We start from the raw sequence: 10382 nt of genomic DNA on the forward strand, positions 1-10382 counted from the left end.
TCCGTTTGAACACTTTCACGGGAACTGACGACCGGTCATTGACCTTTCATTCATAATTCACATTTGGGATAGGGCCTATAGACGCTGCGTCCATGAAAGTGTTAAGGCATATTTAATATTTTTGTACAACAGCCTGTAAATACTGGTTGACTGGAACCCAAAATATAATTTAGGGAGGGTTGTCACGACACGGTCTTGTCAGCATCAACAAAGTTGGGTGATTAATCAAAAGCGGGATGTATTTTATTGGACCGCCACTTTTGTGGGCCCGTTCCTGATGTAATGGCCATTAGGGTACACTTTCTATGTAAGAATGAGATGTTTTAATACTATTCAGATGGAATGATGAACTATATATACAAACTATTATCCAGTATTATGATACATGATGATGAATACGTCTGGGGTGGGCAAAAACATATTTACCACGCCTCAAGTAAAGAAATGGCATCATTGCAATTTAATACTATATACCCATGTGGTTACTACAATTTAGTCTTCGAAGGATCAAATGTAAATTTAATTCCTGTCTATTTTCCCATTTCATGCGCACGTGGAAACGCTAAAAGACATTAGTTGATCGTTAAGGAATCATTTCCAAAGGGAAATGCATTCAGAAAGTTACACTGAAGATTGCATATGAAAGCAATATCCGGGGTATAATAACGAACGTAATAACCGCAGTATGGCGGTTACGATGTTAGCGGAAGCGGTTCACATTCTAAGTTGTTCAATATGCGGATCCTCATCATCTCCCTAGCCTCATCCAGTTTTCTACAGAAGTGACTGCCTGTCTTACTTGGAAGGCCAAAAGGAAAACCAGCCCAATAATTACGTACACGTTTCATACGTAGCTTCGAAACCCATTTCTCGGGAATGTGTTTCCTCGTGATGTTTTGTGGAATAAGCGGATGGATAACGTCAACATGTCTTAAACTATAATGATAATCGACACTGACAGTACTCATAAATAATATATGGGATTGACATAAAGTGACATGTCAATCTTATAATATTTTTTTACTGTCACTGCCAATTGTCATAGTTGTTTCCAAATTGCGTTTATCCAACTAGATATATTTTAATCGGACGCGCCACCAAGGTGTCCTAGTAATGGAAAGTAAGATGATCCGTGCTTCGGAAGGCACGTTAAGCCGTTGGTCCTGGTTACTACTTACTGATGTAAGTATGTAGTCGTTATATGAGCCATGTCAGGGGCCTTTGGCGGCTCAATAGTAACCCTGAGGCTGGTACTCCACCTCACAACCCACACAATAGAAAGTACTTACTTCAAACTGGGTATATTGAAGTTTCTCTATCTATGAACAACCTTGGCCGAATTTATAGTAAAGCTTTTAGCTTCAGTAAAGGCATTGTACTTTTTTCCCGATATCATTATGTAGTTAAACGCAGTATAAGCTGGTAATTGGTTCTATCGTTTTGTTATATACATCCTTTGTCTTCATAAACAAAGATAGGTTTGAATTTAGAACGGATAAAGCGTATCCTCATTGTCTTTCTCTTTGTCTTCTTAAACTCAAATAAGTATATTGCTTTTTTTTCACCTACTCAAAAGTTATTCCTCAAACACTTGCATAAAATCTAACGGTTGTTGACAATTGCAACATAAAAATACCTTTCAAAAAGAGGTTAGAAAAAATAATATTTATTACTTTTTCATATTTTATATTAAACCGACAGAGGGATTGTGTCCTCTAACATGATGGACTAATGTTATGGGCGATAGGCTGATCCCTTATCACCATAAGGTTCATCATATCCAGCTTACGACATCGTATCAACAGTGGCTGCAAGTTGTCTTTGATTACTTGTGGCTCTGCCCACCCCATTAGGGATTACGGGCGTGAGTTTATGTATGTATGTATGTATTTTATATTCATAGATAGTGTAAAAAAGAAAGGCAGTGGACCCCAACATTAATACCTCAGGATTTCTATGATGTGTCATAAAATTAACCCAATAACCCTCTGGTAAAATAACTAATTATTCCGTCAAAAATATTGAGGGTTTTGTAGTTTTAGGTATAAATACCTCAATTCCGCATATATATATTTTCTTTTTTGTACAAGTTTCATCTAATGCTATACTATAACCTAGCAAAATTTCAGCGGCTGGATTTAATGTTGGGCTTTTCGTACAAAAATTGCTTCATTGCCTACACTGGGACCCTAAACGTCTGACTCTGTCAATAACAAAGAAAGTGAATATGTCTGCATTTGGTTCATAATATTATGATATTAACATTAATTCGTTTTCTTGTCTGGAAATAGGAATTCTTATTCTATTACATTTAACGACTAGAAGTTTTTATAGATTCTTGGCAAGAAACTTGGGTTATTACTCTGTGCGTATGTACTAACTTCGAATTAGGTAGGATGTTCTTAATGGTTATTTCTTTTTCCTTTAGGTTACACGAACATCATTTATTATGGAATTTGTGCAGAGTTTTCAATGTTTTGTAATACTTAGGTGCTTTCCTTTACTTTTATAACAACACATAAACAGCATATTTACGTCCCACTACTGGGCACAGGCCTTCCTTCAGTCAGGCGGAGAGGGTACGGAGCATACCACCACGCTTCTCCACTGTGGGTTGGTGGAGATGCTTTGAATCCACTATAATAGCTGGGACCAACGGCTTAACGTGCCCTCCGAAGAATGCACGGTATTTTTAATTACAATATTAATATTAATGGCCTCGGTGGTTTAATGGTTTGAGCGTTTAGCTCACGATCTAGAGGTTCGGGTTCAATTCCTATTATTGCAAAGTGAATTACTTGATTGTACGAAAAGTAAGATGAATCTGTGTCTCGGAAGTCTACTGCCCAGCAGTGGGTCTTATAAAGGTTGTTTTAATGTTTACGTTTAGTAGAATATTATATATTAATAATTAAAGAATCGCAGATAAATGTATCCTATGTTTTTTCTATGCTTCCAGACCAGTAAAGAAGCTTATACGCTCAAAGGAATTTTGTTGACACTGAGCTAGAAAGCCAGAGAAAATAAATACTACTGAGCTGATACGAATAAGAAAGCCACCAAAGTCGTAGGGCAAAAGGAGCCTTCGGCGTGTCTGTTCTTATAAAACAAAATAGAAAGAGGAAAAACTTTCTTTTCCTGTAATTAGTGCTCGAATAGAGCAGATTTACGTAATTTTGCTATTATTACGTAGTGATGCGAGTTAAGTCCAAATTTGTCCGAACAATCTGACTTTCAGGGTTTCTAACCAATTCTCAAGTAAAGGCGAGAAAAGTTAAAATCTTTTTCCACGATATCTATAATATCACTTATTATATAAATTACACAACATAAGGTCATGATAACATATATTAGGTAACAATTGGGGTAGTCCATACGTCCATCGCAAGATGAACTGAGTACCCACGTTTCACTGAGCTTTCTATTGCCAGCGTGATAGGTGGTGAGCCGTATCGTTGTCTATAATGGTCGGGCCAACTATATTAGTGAAAATTTAACTTATGTTAAATAAATAATTCATTGTAACAAGTCAGGTACCGGGTTTCAAACCGGCGCTGAACCTTTGAGGATTAAATCACACAGGACCATTGTGACTACATAAATTAACAAATTTTAAACTTAACAATTACCTATAGAAACTTACCCTTTGTGGGCGTTTGTGTAATTTTCTTTTAGCGTCATTATGTAACATTTCCACGTATATAGACGACACAGCGCACATTGCGGGTTGGACAGTGGGAAGTTTTATATGAAAAAATGCCGGCGAATTTTTGTGTAAACGTGTGTATACAAACTTGATCATTCCAAAATATATTTTGCAGCATAGAACGCATCTTACGGTGGCAATTCTTGGTGCAGCAAGCTTTAACCTTTTTTGAACCTTTATTTTCTTTTAATTTGTAATATACGTACTACTAATATTACTATGTACTAATTTATCTAATGTACAATCAAAAAGCAAAAGTTCGGTCACGGAGCCCAGCGAATTATTTGTAAACAGTGGTGAAATTAGGAACCATATTTGGTTGTTATAATTATAAAATTTATATTTTTGTGTGTTTTTGGTCTATTACAGAAACGACATGTAACCAGGAGGTCTTAAGTGCAACCAGTTAATTTATTACTTTGCAGAAACTGATTGGACTTTTGCAGCTTATCGTACTTCTTTTTCTTATCGTATGCCAAGGTTATTATTGAGCCGCCAAAGGCCCTTGACATAAATCGTGTAACGACTACATACTTACATCAGTAAGTAGTAACCGGGACCAATGGATTAATGTGCCTTCCGAACCACGGATCATCTTACTTTCGAACAATGTAGATTTGCCGCAAACGCCTTTAATTGCTAGACTAGATTTTTTTTAATGAAAATCACTCTGTCTCGTCAAACTTCTCACCGCCCCTGGAAACACTATTACAACTAACGTTTGATCATCTTGCTACAAGTAAGACTTACTTATGAAGCAAGTACTCGTGAGGAGTTACGCTCTGTTATTGAAAGTTTATAATCTCTCCTTCCGTTCTGCTCTTGAACGAAATTGATACCAGGATTAGACTACTTAACATTTGCGGAGTATTTTGGTTAAATGCAGCTTTGGAAATTTGAAATTAACGCTATATTTTACGCACAATAGGGTATCAGTGAAAAAGTCTACAGTTACGTAAGTCCTTCTTCGAGTTTTTGACAAATAACATAATTTATAGACAGGTACTATTTCAGAATTTACATTTGAACAGTGATTAAACAGAAACATTGGAAAAAAGTTTATTATAAAATTTGTGATAATTTTAAAGATTTGAATGCATAGGATTAACTGTCTGGGAACTGATTTAAGGCAGCCAAAATTCTGATTTTTTTAACAATATAACACTACGAATAAATATAGATATTGATGTAGATATTACAAGTATATATTTTTTTTAAGAACGTCTAGGGCCCTGTGTCTGTGTCTAGGGCCCTGTGCCGTGGTTTTTACTGCAGCTACTTTTTCTTGGTTACATAGGTTGTGGTTGTGAGAAGCTTCGACGTACGCTGTGAATATATTGACTTTTCAAAGCGTGACTTATCTTTTCAAATATATTTTTTTTTAAATTCAAATGAAAAAATGTCATTATCCAGTAGGTAACATAGTCACACTTTAAAAAATAAATATATTCATAACGAACGTCGCAGCTTATAAGCTAGTGTTGTGACGTTTATAAGCATAGTGATGTCATTGTATCAGTCGATATTAGGTCGATCGATTCTTTTCTATCTAACATTACGTAGGTACGACACGACACTAGCGCCCGCGGCGATGGCGGCGTGAGCTGAAACTAGATACCTACGTAAAGTTAGATAGACGTCGAGGTAGAACAGTTCGATGATGGGATGACATTGTGATGGATGCTGGAAAACAGTGGATGAGACTTGCACAATACTGGACAGGGCGGAAAAGCGAGGAGGCTATACTCGAGGTTGTATAAACATAAAAATAGAAAAGAAGTGAAGCGTGTTGATAAATTGTTTGACTATTAGTACTATTACACGACCACGATCTGGATCCACACGAAAGAATACTGTTTTTCTTAAAATCAATTAAGTATCAAATCGTTTAAATCCCTTTAAGAATACAAGTTCTTTTGGACAAGCCCCGGAACGCCCTAGCGATGACATTCGATAAAATTGTTTCATTTCAAACCATATACGTATACTACCTATCCAACAGAAAGGGCTTTTTTCCGGATATATCCAAGAAGCCTTTGTTCTATTCGTTATAGGCGATTCGAGTTAAGCATTTTATCAATGGCCTATTAGCAGTCGTTGAGCAGTGCAAATATTTGTTGGGGGTTTTATGACTGTAAAGGGTTCGGTTGAAACGTATCGCGGGTTTAAATCGGAAAGGTTCCGAGCCTAATCACTATTGTCGACTGTATTTATTTTGTCAATTATCGGCTGTTTGAAACTTTATAACAATATTATTATAAATAAGGGGCTTGGTTGCTAAGTAACAATTTGTTACATAGTAAAAGAGCATATGTTAGGTCAAAATTATATTCCAATTCATTGTCATTTCTCCCCCCTCCCCATCTCATTAATTGTCTTTTACCCCCTCCGGTTGACTGAGGGGAAGCCTGTGTACAGCAGTGGGACGTAGGTTATTTGTGTTTATATTTATGACATTTCTCGACTTGATTCGAAACTACAATCTTCGAAGTAGAAGGCGAGCGTTCGAACGACTATACCATAATGTCGCGTCCGTAATGAAGACCACGTAAGCGCCTGTTTGAAAAATCACATTTGGATGTGATTTTTATTGACAATACCTTGCAACAGATATGCTAGTTTCCATTCAGGTAAAAAATAGTGGTTTCAAGTGAAAAATACCTCAAGTAAAATTAACTAAAATAAAAAAAATCGTGCTTTTGTTGAAGAAAATCACATTTTGATGTGATTTTTCAAAATGGCGCTTACGTGATTTTCATAATAAGGCGACGATAATGTTTCTTAAGCAAAATAACTGTTAATCACCTTAGTAACGAAACACTTGTTTTAAATAAACCTAATGCTTCATTATGTTGGTAACAGGATATTCGAATTAATTTACTAATTAAAGCCGTAAAAATAAGCTTCTTAAGTACTCATCAAAGAGATCATTTACTTGTAGATAATTTGATTCAATCTTTGTTTTAGAAGTGTAAGTTAAATAAACGTTTATTTTTTGTAGTACTTTTAGAGAAGCTGGAGAAAATAAGATGAACTTTCCGAAGAGTAAAAACTCGAAAAATGAGGATGTAAAAAATATCTCTTCTCTTTTTCTTTGCCTTATTATTTTTCTTAAAGTAGGACCTAATTAAATGTTTCATCACAGAACATCTTGCGTGAAATCGCCTCTTCCTCTCTCGTGTGGGTCATCAACCCTGGTGCACGGGTTACTATTGAGTTGCCATAAATACAATAAAATGTAACGACTAAGCACATGTATACCTAATAAGCTGAGAAAAATTAAGCTGTGTTCAGGTATTAGGTAATTGGCAGTGCCACTGTTTAATATTAGCACTACCAATTCCATATGCCAAGATATCCATCTAAGGAACTTGTATCAAAATTATTTAGTCTTCTGTCTTTCGAAAAAAATTGTAGCTGTCTGCTTTGAGTTTATGTACTTATTGGTACATGCTCTGGTTTCTTGGATTAGCTATCTAATCCAGGAAACCACCTATGCACCTATGTGCACGTTTCTTCACGATCATTGAGTATTTTATTTTAAGAGCAGACAACTTTTATTTAAGTAACATAAAACGAAAAGAGAAAAAAAAGGAAAAGGAAAAGAACAGAAGAAGAAAACTTAGTCCTGCAATAGGATGGAGTAGGCTAGAAATAATAATAATTTTAATAATAAGTAGATAACATAAGGCTTCATTTTTAATATATTATGTTCTTTTATTTGTACGTAGGTATACCTAGGTTTTCGGCGAATTTACTTACCGTCATGTTTTGTTTTAATTTATAATTAATTATTTTGTATTCTCTTAAAATAAGAATAACAAACGCAATTAAAAAGAAAAGAACTTTCAAGGTCATTTACCTAGAAACTGCTATAAAACTGAAAAAACCCCCGTAAAAAACTTTTTTCATTATAAAAGCAATTTGAAACAAACATATTGGATGTTTGTTCAAATTTAGATTAGCGAAATACTTGTCTAAGTCGCACAAACACTTCTAGCAAACTTAGAGTAACCTAATTTAACTGAGGAATGTTTGGAACCCTCATACCATTACAGCAAACTCCATATTAATAAACAGAAATCATTAAATATTCAGTACGGGAAACACGTTGACAAATTTCCCTAAAACACGATTCAAGAGGCGAGAATTCATCAAAAAAAACCTCTTTAATTAAAACTGCGATCATAGATAACAATAACCAGCCCGTATTTAATGTAAAGGAAAATTCTAACAAGAGGCTTTTGATAAAACTTACCATTTAAGGAACCGTAGATTCCTAATGAGAAAACACTGCGCATTCCATAGTCCGTCACTGAACAGTCACACATCACGCACTTTGCACATTTCATGTATCTATCTTGAAGTTTCGGTTTAAATTTTCGAATTGTCGAATTCGCGTGGCGGTGTAGACACGTGCGTACCGCAACGCGCACACCGAGGTAGTGACGCCGCCAGGCCCCCGCCCGCGCGTTTCGCCATTCCACCATAATTTTAGCCAGAATTCCCCATAAAAATATTTATTTCGCCACCGTATTGCGCAATGCATAAATTTTGGACATGCACGTAAACGTGGTTGGAGTAGTAAATACGATTTTTCTTCGTTACACCATTAAACATTTATGGGAGTCGTCAATGTTCTGTTGCACCTGGTTCTGTTTGAGTTTCGACGAAACGTTGCTGTTTCGCCAGTTTAAACCATTTTGAATCTTACCACATGATTTGTTATGGCCATCAGTTGAGGGCTGGGCTAACGAGTCGTAGGTACCGGGCTGCCGTGTCATACGAATCTCTGCTATCTCAAAAAATGCTGTTTTGAGTAAATCGCCTTTAAAGTTTTTTTCAGTTAATCGTCTGTATAGTTCGTATTAAGTGAAATATCTGTCATCAAAATATCAGAAAATATTCTAAAATGTACTCTGAATAACAGGCACTTTTGATTTTTTTCTCTATTATAATAGTTTTTATTTAAATCGAGTTTAAGAGTTGTGCATGACCACTCTTCCATAGAAATGTGGTCACGCGGTCTGTGCTATATTAAGTTAGCAGAGTTTGGCACATGCAGCCGGTTTGTTATTATAACTTTAATCTATCTATGCTAATTATTAGTTGTAAGAGATGATCGTTACAAGCTTTCTATAAAGACTGCTTTTTGGGGTAGCCCGGGTTGAGTAGACTAAGTGAAATGGATACAAGGAAAATATTTATATTAAGTACTTAGTTTAATTTTGATATCTACAAAATTGGAAATATTAATGTACAAGTTGGGAATTCCTTTTTTTCTACCCTGACATACATTTTTTTGCTTCATACACATTCATCAATCAGCAATCAGAATTATGTAATTTTAAATAAAATAATCTAAAATATAATGAATGTTTAGAAAAAATATTTGTGAAATATATAATTATGTTCAAACTTCTTCTCAATACAATGAAAAAAATGGGATTCCAACAGCATGTTTGCAATCATCAATCACAATGCCATAGCTAAAAATGTTTTAGGCATAACCTTCAGGAATCGATTAATTCCTCCTCACAATTTTCATCACTCTATAATCATCGGTACACATGCACCACCCCTTACTCAAAACATCTGTTGAACCCTTACTAAATTCAACCATCCTCAAGGCCAGCACACCACACCCCCTTGGAAACACCTTCCAGTAGTTCGTCGCAAAATAACATAATGTTTTCGTGGCCAAGAGTCTGCATTGTACCTTCCGACGACTTATTTACTCTTTCTCCACACAATCTGCTAGACTGCATAACTCCCCTCTCCCGAAAACTTGTCTGCTATGCAAGCACAAATTGTACCAGACACGATGGAAGTTTGCACCGGCTCGAAACATACTCCCTACGCTTTTTGCAGCCACAAGCGTAGAAGAGTCAATCAAGACGATCATTGCTGAAAATGGATCTCCACTCTCAACAAGAATGTACAAGAATGGATCCTGTGAAGTTTGTACTTCAGAGTAGGAATTTGGTTTTCTATTGCGAGGGACAACCCTCGAAGAAAGTAGAAAATAAAACTATAAAAACTGGCCTCCTCCACCTGCTTCGCCTCAGTATCATATTTCACCCTTGACACAAACGTCTCAATGAACAGAACCAACGTTCTTGATAACAGCAATCCCCACAGCTAGCCTGGGCATGCAAATAGCCTCCTGCACATCCACAGCAAAAATCTCGTCAACAGTAGGTACCTTCATTATTTAGATCGCCCTCTAAACATCTATGGGACTTATTCCACCTATGAAACCCGTAGATATTCAGAAGATGGTGTTAAAATTGAAAGTACTGCGAAAAAGCTTTTAGCTTAGGATCATATTTACATACTATGGACGTGGAAACCAACCGTAAAGGATTATTTTTCGAGAAAGGCCACTGCAGGCTGAAAAGTCCATAATACAGCATCAGCATTCTGTCTCTGTATTGAACAACCCTTGCAACCACAATAACTTGGCTTTGAATTGTGACAATTATACCTCACAAAAGAAAAATATAATTCTCTTCTTGGCTATGATGAGATCAATCAACTCGTCTTCACTTGTGACTGCAGAATACACAAAGCTCTGGAACCAGGGTACACCCTCATGACAACTGATACAGTTCCCGGTTGCACAGCGAACTCTTGAAAAAGAGTAAAAGAGATTGACGATCTAACAGATTATTAC

General features: G+C 36.1%; 1 protein-coding gene across 2 annotated transcripts in view; it reads right to left on the minus strand.

Moving 5' to 3' along the window:
- LOC126375669 (leucine-rich repeat-containing protein 24-like) overlaps nucleotides 1–8136 on the minus strand; it is a 46821-nt gene extending 38685 nt beyond the window's left edge. For both annotated transcript variants that reach the window (XM_050022735.1, XM_050022734.1), the window contains exon 1: nucleotides 7965–8136. The gene's annotated coding sequence lies outside the window, so the exon portion shown is untranslated. The remainder of the gene's footprint in view (nucleotides 1–7964) is intronic.
- Between the last annotated feature and the right edge of the window lie 2246 nt (nucleotides 8137–10382).

Source organism: Pectinophora gossypiella, chromosome 19, assembly GCF_024362695.1.
Source record: "Pectinophora gossypiella chromosome 19, ilPecGoss1.1, whole genome shotgun sequence".
NCBI lineage: Eukaryota > Metazoa > Arthropoda > Insecta > Lepidoptera > Gelechiidae > Pectinophora > Pectinophora gossypiella.